This window comes from Canis lupus, chromosome 11, assembly GCF_011100685.1.
Source record: "Canis lupus familiaris isolate Mischka breed German Shepherd chromosome 11, alternate assembly UU_Cfam_GSD_1.0, whole genome shotgun sequence".
Lineage (NCBI taxonomy): Eukaryota > Metazoa > Chordata > Mammalia > Carnivora > Canidae > Canis > Canis lupus.
The window spans coordinates 69,783,792-69,798,299 of record NC_049232.1 but is presented as its reverse complement, the minus strand read 5'-3'; the positions used below and the strand labels follow the sequence as shown (position 1 = coordinate 69,798,299).

General features: G+C 39.2%; 2 long non-coding RNA genes across 2 annotated transcripts in view; one reads left to right on the top strand and one right to left on the bottom strand.

The window, feature by feature from the left end:
* The window catches only part of LOC111097890, an 82,360-nt gene extending 74,735 nt beyond the window's left edge, over positions 1–7,625 (bottom strand). The window contains exon 1 of the long non-coding RNA XR_005367220.1: positions 7,510–7,625. This is a non-coding gene — a long non-coding RNA (uncharacterized LOC111097890). The remainder of the gene's footprint in view (positions 1–7,509) is intronic.
* On the top strand, positions 3,721–12,217 carry LOC119873985. Its single transcript, XR_005367221.1, has 3 exons — positions 3,721–3,801; positions 5,322–5,403; positions 12,091–12,217. It is a non-coding gene; the product is annotated as an uncharacterized LOC119873985 (long non-coding RNA).
* The last annotated feature ends 2,291 nt before the right edge of the window (positions 12,218–14,508 follow it).

Below are 14,508 nucleotides of genomic sequence, written 5' to 3'. Positions count from 1 at the left end.
AGAGGCTTGGGTCTGGGTGTTTTATCCCTTCTGCTTTGCCTTTCCCAAAGGGGAAGAATGTAACACCTAAACTTGATGGGAAGATCAAGCTCTAGTTGGGATTGGCAGCCAAGTGGACTGAGAAAAATTTGAAAACAGAAGAAGATACTATTAATAATTATCCCTATGAATAAGGAAAAGTCATGATAATCCTAAGCAAACCAAGCAGTATGATTATCATAGCTTACTTGATGATATGCTTATCTCTCTAAATTCACAGCTACTAGCTGAATGTGTTTAATAATATGAAAGATGAGTGTCTCTGGAGAAAAAAGAAAAAAAGAAACAAGGATCAGGGTAGGGAAAGAACCTATTGGATGAATCAGAGTTAGCATTACTGTCAGATTGACATTGGAGGACAGTGGAAAAGACACTGTGAGAGATGACACATACAGTAGAGTTTAAGAAAACAATTCCTGATTTCCCCATTGTGCATTAGCTTCATCCTGGACCCTGGAGCCTCTATTCATAGAGGTGACACACAGAGAACAAGATTTTTCAGGTTTCTTGTAATTCTATCTCTAGGTATTGCTACTGCTGCTAGCCTACCTTTCTCTTTGAACAAAGAGTCTGTGGGGCTGTCAGATGTGTCAGCTATGGGCAGGACATATCTTATTTCATAAATAGAAGGTGACAGCTAACCCTGTTCCAGATAGTCCCCCAAGCCATGAGGCCACAGAGAACATGCCTCGGCCAGATTTTACCACTGGAATGCCACAGCTTGATCATCATGACTTATGCATTGCTATCCTGACCTTTCATATTCAAGGAAAGAGCTCCCCCCCCCCTTTTTAAAGAAAATGTGAGTTATTAGGAGAAAGAACATAAACACTAACACCCTCTGCTTCTTACCTCTACTTACAGCCATCCTTTGAAGAATTAAGCATACATGGTAGGAGGATAAAGTGGGTCAAACCTCAGTGTTGGCCTTGGAAATTCATTGATGAGTAAGACATGGTTTTTGCTTTTGAAGAAATTAGTCTTTGTTTAAAGAAACAAATTGATATGTAGTAAATTCAATATATCACCATCTTTTCACAGAAATTTATTCTATTCCAGACATTATACATATACCTCATTTAATCTCCATTCCAGCGCAGTAAGGTAGGTTCTCTTATCCCAGTTCATGGTATCTCAAAACATACCTTGTAAATCACAGAGTCAAGATCTCAACAGAGACCTATTTTATCTTACATGTACTTTCCTGTTCATGATTTCCAATTGCTTCTCATTTTATTCATGAGAAATACCAGTGTTTTTACTGTGACCCAATTGCTCTATTGTCATTTGCCAAATGTATAAGTTTCCCCTCCATCTGGACAAATCATAGGACTGTGCTTTCTGATTCCATATTTTGGGTCAATCCAAGTAATCAGTTCAGTCCAGTGATTGATGTTGGAAGTGACATGTGTCACTTCCAGGCTGAGTACTGCACTGCCAGTGTGAGACCCAGAAGGAATCTCTTTCTACCCCCTCCCTTATGCCAAGGCTACCAGCAATATTACAGATATTGGCTGCTCCATCAACCTGGGTCCTAGAGGAGGAAGACAGTAAGGATGTGAAAATAGAGGTCACCCTTGGCCCATAATGGATATTTGGCCTGTAGGTCATTGAGATCTCACAGTTGTTTGTTGCTGCATCATAACCTGGCTTCTCCTGAATGATACCGTTGTGTTTTTTTCCTTTTCTTTTCTTTTTTAATGTATCATGACTCATCTAGTCATATAGGAGACTCATTTATCATGAAATTTTCTGTCACCCATACAAAAATGTAGCTCCGTGAGGTCAAGGAGTTTTGTTTTTTTGTTGTTGTTGTTCACTAGTATATTTCTCATGCCAAGAATAATACATAGCTCATTGCTGAACTCAATAAATCCTTGTTGAATGAATGTAAGAACAAAGCTACCTCATTACACCATGAGTGGTGAGATAGAGTTAATTTAAGTTCAGTGTGCTGTGAGAACACTGATTCAAAACAAAGCTGGACTCATGTCTTTCCCCTGTATGACCTGAGTGCCTAGTGAGTGCCTTCAGCATTGTGGGAAATCAGTATACAATTGTTGAACTATGATAGTGAAGAGCTTCCTGTGGCTCTCATAACCACATGAGAAGTGGCTCACCATGCACACGTGCATTAATAAATCTCTCCACTCTCCTAGCAATGAAACCTTCATCCATCACCCTGGAGGTCCTCATCATGCCTTGGTCATGACCAGTGACTCAGCTCCATTCAGCTTTCCCCCAGTGACATTTCTGTCCTCCTTTCTCTATGTTCAGTCTTCTTCCTTCTCTTTTAATTCACACCCCACTCAGGTGTGTTTTGGACATTTAGCCCCAGTGCTGCCTACTGCCTTTCAGAACAAAGTGACCCTTTTTTCCCCATGTCAGTGGAGGAATTTTCCCCAGATTTTAGCCTCAGAAAACTGTTATGGACAAACAGGTGTATCTGTCAGAGATTGCAAAGAAGTCATGCCCTTATCACCAAAATATCTTTACACTCTGGAAATAATGCAGGTTTCTCTTTATGTCTGAATGGATATGCTTCTAAGGGTTGGTTGCTCTGCTGATATCTAAAGCATAAAATGCCAAAGCAGAACTCAGATCACTCAGATCTTTCTCTTACTGAATTCCTTCCCTATTTCGGTGTAGACACCACTTACAAGTAACCAGGTTCTCTTTTTACCCAACTTGCTACCTTCACCTAAGGCAAGGAGATATAGATATAGATATATAGATGTATATATGTGTGTGTGTATATATATACATATATATGTATATATGTGTGTGTGTGTATATATATGATTGGGTGAGACATATGATCAAAGGTAATCTTTACCTAAAGACACTGATTGTAAAAATAAATAAATAAATAAATAAATAAATAAATAAATAAATAACACTAATTATAAATGTCCATCATATCTACAGAATATCTTCAACTAACATCAACATCTAGACTATTATCTAAGTAGCTGGACACCACAGCCTATCTAGGTTGACATATAAAATAAGCCATCACATGTTTAAATGCATGGCAGATATTACTAATCAATCACTGAGTTTTCCCAAGTAAGTTCAAACAAGGCCTCCTGATTCCTCTCCCAAGAGCACAGTTGCCAACCATTACCAGCAGATCAAGTTGAAACACATCTCTGACTTATATGTTTAAAAACAGTTCTAATCATTGTTATCTCCTGCTTCATGGCTCTTCATTGCCTAAGATTCCTTATACAAAACATGTTTTGCAAAACAGTAATCTTAAAAGATATGCTGTGAAAAAGAGATTTTGCAATCAAAAAGTTTTACTATAATTGACATAACCATACCTATCACCAAAAATCTCGAGAACTCCTACAGGAATTAAAATAATAACAATTTGATAAGCCAGCTTTTCCAAAATCTGTTTGCCCACTCAAACCATTCTTAACATCATACTCACTAATAATGAGGAAAACACGTTTTGGGAAATGCTTGTCACTCAAGGCCTTTACATATCTGATAACAACTATCATTACAAACCAAATGTTTTTTTAATCAAAATGTTCCTTGAACATCCCCTACATTATCTCCATCCTGTTTGTCCCCCAACTTGTTCAATTAACAATTCTGTAATATTTATGTCAATATCCCTGACAGAAACAATGCTATGTACTGAATAAAATGTCTATCCTGGGTATACAGGAAGGATACAGTTCCCATCCTCCAGTGCAGTTTTTGGAGCCATGTTATTGAGTCTGTCCACCGGGATGTGAGTGAAAGGAGGTAAGTCTTTTTCAGGCCTGGCCTTTCAACCTTCCACTCTGTCTTCCACTCACTCTGTCTTCCCTGCTCATGTGGCTAGAAATATAGGACCCCCAAAGTGAGCCATATTATGCAAGAAGCCTGTATCCTGAGTCACCACATAGAGGGAAACACTACTTAACTCCAACAGAAAGCGAGAAAAACATTCTTATGATGTTAAGCTACTCTTATGTAGGGGGCTATATGTCACAGCAGCTAGTTATCTTAACCATTATACTCATCCATAAACCCTAATACGATGCCTTGCCTGCAACAGGCTTTCTTTCTCAACTTATGGAATATTTTGGCACACTCATAATACTTACCACTTTCTACTTCTCATCAGAATGACTTGCATTGCTATTATACATCCATTCATAGACTTTGAGCCCTTTGAGGGCAAGATTCATATCCATTTCATCTCTGTATCCCTCTACCTCTCTTTGGAGAGTGAACCATATATGGTTACCATTCCCATTCTACAGAAAATTCATTTGTGGCCTGACAAAGCTGTGAGCCTAAGGGAATTTAGGATCTATAGCATTTGGCAGGGGACTCTCTGTTGACAGCTTTGATAGGCTGATCAAATTGGCTCACACTCATCCTTCTGTAATTCTGTGGTACTTCTTTATGTAGAAAGCCAGACTGAAAAGTCAAAAATGCTCCAGTTTTGGAATTAGAGAGTACCTGGCTGAACCCCAGTTCTCTCACTTCTTACTTTGACTTTGGACAAATGGTTTTACATTCGTAAGCCTCACTTCCCTTGTCTTTAAATCTGAGAATAATCCCTACCTCATGGGATAGCAAGGTGGACTAAATGAAATCTTGAATGTGAAGTGCCCGGTAGAGGGCCTGGTGCAAGAGTCAGTGCTCAAGAAATCACAGCTCTTTCTGCCTGGGCTGGGCTGCTGCTGCTGACATGTCAGCAGGGGCCATCCTGGCCTGAGGAAACACGCCAGAGCCCTAAAGGAAACTGGATGGCTTTTAAAGCAGAGTTGATTAAATATGATTTTGCAGCTCCTGCTGAGAGACGAGTAGCAAGGGAACAGCTGTGTTGTTTTATTGGGGAATCAAAACTTGAGTGTCATGTGAAGTCCTCTTAAAAAGAATCGAAAAAGTTATTGATGCCCCTGAGCGGGTTGTTTAGCAAATGAAGTCCTCTCTCAAAGAGCCATGGCTAAATGGGGAGGTCAAAACAAAAAGTAAGTAACAGTTTTCTTTCTGTGTTGGTTCTGATGGATTAAAACATACATAGATCAGTGAGACTGCCTGCTTCAGGGTAAGCTCATGCAACTCTCTCAGTGGAAAAACGACCAATTAGAGCAGAGAGTAGCCTCATCTTTTATATAAACGTGTTAGAAATGAGAGTCCCCAGATGACAATTTAAGATGGGAAAGTAACAATTTATTCCCGTACCTGCCATTGTTCTTCATGTGGAAGTGGTCATGGGGAATGGAAGGCGGGTGAGGTGGAGACATAACTGGGCTCTGCTTTTTCTCTAGAAGTATCAGCAGCAAAATGTGGCAGAAAGTGTGTCACACAGACCTGGGTTCAAGTCCTGACTTGGCCACTGCATCATGCGAGGTAAATCCCTTCCCCTCTCTTGGCCTCAGTTTCCCCAACATAGGAAGGAGTCACATTAGGCAAACTCTAAGCCCTCCCTGCAATCCCACTAAGTGTCATGCACTGGGATTCCTTTTTACACATTCCTTGCACTGGTGGGAAGAAATAAATGGTCACATATGAGGTGGAATTGAGACACTTGGTTTGAGAAGGAGCTATGGTCTGGAAGGAAAATAATGAGAACATTTGGTTCAGTTCTCCATTAAAAGATAACTGTTGAATTTGAAGTAGCCAAAGAAAACAGAAAGATGATGGTTTTTGGTTTACTGAACTTCCTTGTGCCCATCAAAGTTGTTATTCATCCTACACATGCAAAGCCCATGGCAGGAAGGATTCTGACCCAAATCCCACAAATCCTGTCTCCTCAGATGAGTAAGAACTGGCATTTATGGAGTCCTCATGATGTGCAGGCACTATGCTGAGTGGTTTATAAACTTCATTTTATTTTTCCTCACCAGAGTTATAAGGAAGTAGAGATATTATTCCCATTGCACTAACTAGAGACGGGAAGTCAATTACCCAAGGTCAGGAAATTGGAGACAGCACTAGAATGCAAAGCCAGCTCCTTCAGTGGTTCTTACAGAAATACTGTTTGATTCTGTTATGCCTCCTGGTGTCTTTCACATAGTCCTTCAACACATGTTTACCAAAGGCCTGCAATAAACTAGGCACTGGGGATTGATTCTTTTACAGAGATAGAAAGAGCTACTATACATAGAGAACTCATATTCCAGCTCGGAGGTGAGGGAAAATCAACAAGATCATCCATAGAAATATAAGGAAAATGCTAGATGATAGTAAATAATATGCAGAAGATAATCTTAGAGCAAATAAGAAGGGGGAGTGTATGGCTGCTTTATATTGAGTGGATGAAAACAGCTATCTCTGAAGATGCAACATTTAAGTGGAGGCCTTAGGAAAATCATCTACCCTCTCTGAGCTTCAGATTTCCCATCTGTAATATGGGGAATAATAAGATGTGCCGAGACAACAGGATTTCTTCGGAGAGGAGCTAATGGCACTGTGATAGCTAACAACTTAGTATGCAGTGAGATCTTTGCAAATGCAGGAATTTGACCCCCCAAATACTGCATCCCAATAAGAGGGGATTTTGTACTTTGAAATTTAGGAATCCTCAGCATGTCATTGAGCCAGAGTAATAATGATGATGAGGAGGAGGATAATAGCAAAAGTTTACTGAGTGCCAACTATGTGGTACTAGGTAGTGTTTTCAATTCTTTACATGTATTAAATGATTTAATCTCCTGAGCACCCCTAGGAAACAAATAGTATGATTAGTTTCATTTTATAGATGCTGAAACGAAGGCCAATATTATGCAGATTGCAAGTAGTAGAGCAAGGAGCAGGTGCTCTGGATCCTGAGGTCCGTATCCTCAGCCATCACACTTTGCTGTTTCATACATAATTTTGTGTGTAGGTCATTTCCACCTGTTTCATACCTCAGAAACTCCAAAACCCCCTCTCGTCCTACCAGGAGTGAGTAAAAATGCTTGTGAGCCCCATGTGTTGTTCTTTCAACATTCAGTTTTGCACCAGGCATGATGACCCTGCCTGGAAAGTCATCTGTCTGGAGGGCAAATACAGAGCACTGCTTTTTCCCCAAATGATTTGAGATTCTCCCAGCATTCCATGGGCTCTATGAATGTGCCTCATATAAGAAGCACCAGATAATAACAGCCAGCTTCTTAAAATAGTAAGTCCCCACCACTAGAGGTATTCAAATAGAAGCTTGATGCTCCTTTGTCAGGGGCATTGCATAAAGGACATTGCACATTACCTGGAACATTGGTGTAGGATCTCCTTGATACTAAAATCCTACCTTCCCATAAAGATTATACGATAAGATTCTCCTCTGTCTTTCTGTGCCCATAGATGAGGTAGGAGGCTGCCTATAAAATAGCTCTGTAGTGCCACCCCGTTCCCCTCTCCCCAAGTATACAGTCTACACATTTGTTTCCCTCAACCTAGAAATTGCTGCTTCTCATTTAAGGCACAGAAGGCTTCAGTCAGAATAGAAATTGTGACCTCTGGAAGGGCACAACTTACCAATGACGAATATTAGAGCTGCCATTTCCTCCATCAAGTGTTTCCTGACAGAATTAAACAGGGAATAAGGATGGCTTTCTGGGATGGTCAAAGGGTCAAGGTCCAGTTTGGAAGCTAAGGATAGAAATTGAGAAGTTGAAAGTTTAAAAAAATTCAGAGTTTAATATTTTTGCCTGAGGCCACCCTCATACTTCTAAAAATATCTCTAGAGCATAGAAAAGGTTTTCAGATATAAATTATAATCCGGGGGGGGGGGGGAAGTGGAATTGGTGGAGCCAGGGGGAAGCTCCTTATAGACATCCCTGCCCGTTCTAAAAGAAAGACCCTTATACTCACAGTCCAAGAGAGAAAGAAAAAAACAGCAGTTATATTTTCCACACATTCAGGAAAGGGTCCCATTTATAGACTCGGACATGTGGTTCAGAACCAGATTTTTATTTTCTTTTATATGTCAGTTCACAAATGTCAGCCTGTATAGGGCCACCAAAATGAAAAATAAAGGTTGAACATAAATTCCTGGAATCTAGCAAGAAGGGGCTGGCTCTGCAATCTGAAGGGTTGAGCAGAGAGGCTCCTTTCCCCTGACACAAGTGTCAGACCTGAGGTGATCCTTGATGACTTGGCTTCATGAGAGGATGTGAATGACCTGTTGGTAGGCAGAGTCCCAGGAGAAAAACCAGGGACCCTGGTACTCTAAGTGCTAATCACTAGCAGTGATACTCAACAGAAATTCAGGTTCCAACCTTCCATTTTCTTCAATGAGTTGATTTTGTGTGTAGGTCATTTCCACCCAAAGGATCGATTTATCAAATCAGCAGCAGGACAGCATGGACACATTTACATCTGGGACACTAAGGATAGCATCACATAGTGGCAAAAACAAGGAAAACAGACATGGGTTCTTATTCTTCCTTTACTGCTTAGCCACATTGCTTCCGCTTTCTGAACTGTTTACATTATCTATAAATGTGAAATAGCAGTCCAAACTGTATTCTTGTGGGGTTTGAATGAGATAATGTAAATAACATATGATGCCTAATAAAGTACGAAACTTCAGGAAATGCTATTATTATTAGCATTATTTTTATAATGTATATTATACATTTATAAATATATATCTATATATTTATTGTTTGGAGAGATTTCTCTTACAAATAGCTATCATATCTTCTTTTGTATATTCAAATCCAAATCTTAGGGGTAGTCTGTCTAAATGAATTAATTTTAAAAACATCACCTTTGGAGACACCTGGGTGGCTCAGTCAGTTAAGCATCTGCTCTTGATTTTAGCTCAGGTCATGATCTTAGGGTTGTGAGGTGGAGCCCTGCTTCCAGCTCTGTGCTCAGTATAGAGTCTGCTTGAGACTCTCTCTCCCTCACTTTCCCCACTGCATGCTCTCTCTCTTTCTTTCATAAATAAATAAAGCTTAAAAAAAAAAAGAAAAGAAGAGAAAACATCACCTTTGGGTCATCAGTCAGTGGCTGGCTAGCATCATATGCCTACTTCTAGCCCAATTAAAGACACAAAGAACAGCCTACAAAGCTTTTATGAACCATAACCATGGGCATGATGTTTCAAGTAGAGGTGGCATTAGATTAATTTGTTCAACTCCTCAGCTGAATCAACCACATGTATATAAAAAACCCTTTCTAACAACTAGAAAGGCATGCCTGGACCCTCTACACAATTCAGACTCTAATCAGAAATGTGAAATCAAGGGTAAAATAAATATTCCAAATGGAGTGGTCACCATTAGCTGTTGGGTATCATCTTATCATAGATTCTTAATAGAGTCACATCAAAGCATTGTCATTTTGTCCTGACCTTTTATTTTCATGTGGGAAACCTAAATTTAGAGAGAAGTACTTGGGAGAGTCCTACAACAATCTGTTCTTTATCATCTAAACCCTTCTCAGCTTCAAGGCTCAAGTCTCTCCTTTGCACAGACACTCTTGGCCTTGCATGAGAATAGTATTCATGTTCTCAGTATCTGTGCTATTCATATCTCAATCATATTCATTCACTCACCTTACTCAGAGAAGTAGTCTTAAGTACCTATAACAGGCCTGATTCCATATGCAGAGATGAATAAGACACTATCCGTTCCTTTAAGAGGCTCACAGTCCAGATCAGTGCTGTCCAAATGAAATAATAGGAGCCACAAACCTAACATTAAATTTTCAAGTAGACACATTTTAAAAAGGTAAGGAAAAAAGATAAAATGAATTTTTGTATTTGAATTGAACCCAATGTATCCAAAATATTTTAATTTCAACATGCAATCATTTACAATTATTAATGACATTTTACATTATTCTTTATACCAAGACTTTCTTAGGGTGGTATTTTTACACTTCCATCACGTCTCACCTTGGACCATTTATTTCAAGTGTTCAACAGCCACCTGTCATTAATGGCTACGATATTGGAGAGCACAAGTCTAGATAAAAAATAAATAAGTAAATTCAAAAACCTGGAAGATAGGTAGGTATATAGAGTGTTTGAGGGGGGCAAATTACTGTGGCTTAACCTGATTGTGTGTGTGTGTGTGTGTGTGTGTGTGTGTGTGTGTGTGTGTTGATATCTGCTTGCAGGTACCTGACTGTGTGTGGTAGAGCTAGCTAAAAAATGAGAGTTCATCAGAAAAGAGTTCTCAAAGTGTTGTTATTGTTAATATTTTTGAGATATAACAATTCACCTTTTCCCAAAAGTTTTGATACTTAAGCTACATCAGAAAGGTAATGCCATTATTTGTAATAAGTAGTGTTGGGCATTCCACGCTGAATTATTTATTTGTGGAAGCTTAGGTGTGTGATGAAGTACAGCTTATAACAGAAAATCAAGTTGCTTTGTGTTTGGTGGTAAAATGGAGGTCTGAAGAACAGCAGGATATGGGTCTGGAGAAGGCTTTGCATATCTTTTGAGGCACTTGAACTTTACTGGGAACCAAAGTAGGTAAACTCACTGGCAAGAGGGCCTACCTACTGACAGCTTGATTTATTTTGAGGAAGGGATTGATATTTGGTCTGTCTTGTTTTTTAACAAATGGTTCATTTCTGTGTTGTATCAAATAGTGTGGGGGGTCCCCAAGGGCAGTGAGTACTTATTTATTATTTTTGTTCAATGTTCCTGGTCGCTTTAATTTCTTTAGATGTTTTTAGCTCTAATCTGTGCTGTGACCAGAACAAGAAAGTCTTAATTCATACCATCTTCTGATGACAAAAGACAAGCAACTTTGTAATTTAATAAATGTGGTCAAATCTGACCTTTGAGATGAACAACAAACATCTTGTAGCCTGAAATTTTGTCTAAAGGATTTGCCAGGGACATTGGATAATATGATACCTTGATTTTTCTGCACATAAAGTCCTGGGCATGCAGTTTCAAAATGTGTGTCCCAAGTCTTTCCATAAAAGATAATTATGGAGTTCTTCCTTCTAAGATCCTAAGATAGTTAGACTGATGTCTCATAAAAAAGCCCTGGCTTGTCAAGTTGGGTTCAACATGTTGGGAGCTAGCTTATAATGATAAATTATATGAAAAGTAACTCAGGACTGGCCAGATGGAAGCTGTCGCTTAATGCTTTTACCGTTGTGGAAGAGCTGCCTAAAGGAAGAAATGTAGTGAGCAGATCATGGAAAACTTAAACTGGAGTCAAACTCAAGCCCATGTCTTGATAAATGACAAAACAACATGTCCCTTGGATACTAAGTCCTGTAAACAAATAATAGCACAAACACACTACAACTCACATGCATGCCGAAAGTGCATGTGTGTGCCTCTGACATACTCTTATCCCGCCTCATTTGTGAGTGTTTAAAATAATCAGAGGAATTAGCTAAGTTGTTTGGGTAATCTCTTGAATAGTTTGGTGCTTGTCATGACTAGTTGAAACCTCTCTTGTTTATCTTCATGTTCTTCAGAGAGACAGCAAGGAATAGTGTTGTTCTCATGACTGCTTTGTGTTTCCCAGCTTGAGGAACTTAGATAAGGCAGAGCATCAGTCTCTCAGTCTGGGTAATAGAACATTCACACTTTAATATTTCTGTAAGCTCTGAAGATGACCTCTAGATAGTTAGGGGCCAGATGATCCCATCATGCTAAGTGACCCCAGATTACCAGGTCCAATAGCTGAAAATTCATTCTAAATGTAAATGTTGCTTCAAGACAATACCTGGGACTTTTGAACTTAGACTCTGTCCTCATAGAAAGAGATGATTTGGTACACCCTAGTTTATAATTTACCATCCATTTCCTTTATTGAGGATAACAGTTCCACTGATTTCCTTTGGAGAACTGACTCTCCATCATTCTTAGCTATGCATTTTAGGTAGAATTGACTTAAACCACAGCTCCAGAGGTAGGCCTTGACTGATATGTTTATGTTATGTTAACCTGCCCACATGGTTAGTTTAGAGACTGGGATATGACCCAGTTTAAGCCAATGAGATGCAGGAGACATATGCTAAGGACTCCTTAAAGAAAGCTAATGGGAACAAAGTTCTCTCTGTCCCTGTTTATGAATAAGCATGAAGATCTAGAGCAACTGGCCACTATCTTATGTCCAGTTTATATTCTAGGGTGAAAACACCAAAGATGGAAAGAATGGAGAAGAAAAGACAGAAAACAGACTTTTGGTCATAATGTTGAGCCACTGGAGTGATCTTTACAGAAAGCCTGCTCTACCTCTGAACTTTTGGATATGACTATCAATAAATGTCCTTAATTATCTAAAACAACTTTGATTTGTTTCTCTCATATACAACCGAAGAGTCCAATGAGTCCAGTGATGAGGACTAGCTCATACCTGAATATCCTTTCCTGCTTGTCAAACTCCATGGCCCCAAACATCTTTTCTATTAGGAAATCAGGTATGTGGACAGATCCCAGACACTTCAAGTCTCTTCACGTTAAATAGAGCCCTGTTTTGCTTTGCATATAGAAGGTGATTCTTAGTTAGATAATTTAAAAAAAAAATGTTTATGCAAAGCCACAACTTATTCCAGCTAAATCTGGATGACTCAAAGAGAGACTCAGGCAAAAGTGTAGTTTTGTGATTGGTAATTGTCTAACTATCAACACAAAATAGGATGATTTCTGATTTGAATATCAGGGGGCTGAATGAGATGATTTAAGATTGTTCCAAAAGACAACTTTCCTAAGACTTCAGCTTATGACCCCACACTTCATCACATCAGGGTTGCCAGGTCCAAGACTTCATATGTGACATTTTGCTCTTTTATTTATGATAGAGCTGATTATTTTTAAATATATATATATATATATATATATATATATATATATATTAAACATTTTATTCTCATGCCCTGGAGCAGACAGCCTGGGTTTAAATTCCAGCTCTGCCTCTTCTGGCAGTGAATCCTCACATGAACTCAAACTTTCCCCCTCTGCTCTTCTGTTTTCTCCATTATAAAATAAGGATAATAGAATTCCTGTCTCAAAGGGTCTTTAGACAGATTAAATCAATTATCACTTTAAATCCTTAGAACAGTGCCTTACATGATATAATCACTCAGTAAATATGGTTATTCTTAGTAGTATTTAGAAAATATCCAAATTTTATAATTGCTTCTCATCTCAAATGATCTGTTCTAAGTACCTCAGCAGAAATGTGGTACTGTGCTAGGAATTTTATATATAAAGGCATTACAGACTCACAACAACACTGTACCAGGATATTATGGCTCCCTCTTCCATATGAAGAGAAGCCCAGAGTGGTAAGGGACAGAGACAGGCTTAAAACCCCATCATCTCCAAAAGCTTGCTTAAACCACAGCAAAATCCATTCATTTGCTTATCTATACTGGTTGATTTGATAGTTTCTGCATTTTGAGGGGCTTGACATAGACCTGTCTTATTTAATCTGCTCCCAAGAATCAATCGTCTTCTATCTGGCTCCTTTTCCTGATCCCCCCGCATTCACAGTGGTTGCAACATGTGGAGGAAGACTGTTCTTGTGTCAATGCCCCATTCAAGGCACTGGGTGAGTCACTTATTTACCTCAATCATATATCACCCAATACAAATCAGAAGTTCATTTAAAATCAATTAAGAATTCTTTGTTGTCCTCAGAATGAATTTCATTGATCCATTTAGTCTTTCAACAAAGTTGTACCAATGTTCCAAGAACTGTGCTAGTTCAAATTCCTTACGTGACCTACAAAGCTGTCAAGATTTGCCTTTTGTTTGCTTTTCCAACCTCAGGTCTTGCTACACACGACTTAATACACCAACTTTCATGGGTTCTTTACCATTTCCTGTATGTGCCATGCTCTTGCTAATTCCTATGTCTGTACAGACTGTTACTGCTGGCTGAAATGCATCCCAGAGGCCCACATCTACTTTGCTTGGGCTGGCATTTACTTGTCCTTCAGACTTCAGCTCAGACAGCTTGCCCTCTGTGCTCTGGACCCCAGAAGGATGAAGGAGCCTTGCTTTGTGCCCCAGCTCTGTCCCTGTGCCAGCACCCCACCTGCTACAGTCTTTTGAAAAGTCCTGACTTCTTATCTAATCAATCCTTCACTGGAAGGCAGCACTGATAAGATGATGATGATTTATTCGCACCTACATCATTAGCACTTAACATAGTGCTTCATATACAGTGTAAGCTCAAAAAACATTTGATTAATGAATGAATAAGCTTTGTGATCCTTAAACCAGTGAAAGTGGGATTGAGAAGAAAGGGAGATGCTGCTGGGAGTCACCACCTACCTCTGATCTCAGAGGCTAGAATTCTAAAAGATAACAAGTTTCAAGGGATCTTAGCAATCAATTCATTTCAACTGAATACCTGATGCTTGAGTACCTGACTTAACAGCATCATAATTCTCTCATTTATAACTTCCTAGGGAATCATATGCTCAGTTGCAACCTCAAGAAAAAGGCTTGATTTAAGATGTCCATTAAGGGGAAAATAATCTCTCTCTCTGACCAAATTCCACACCAGTGAAGAAAGTGGAAACTTTGGTGGGAAAATT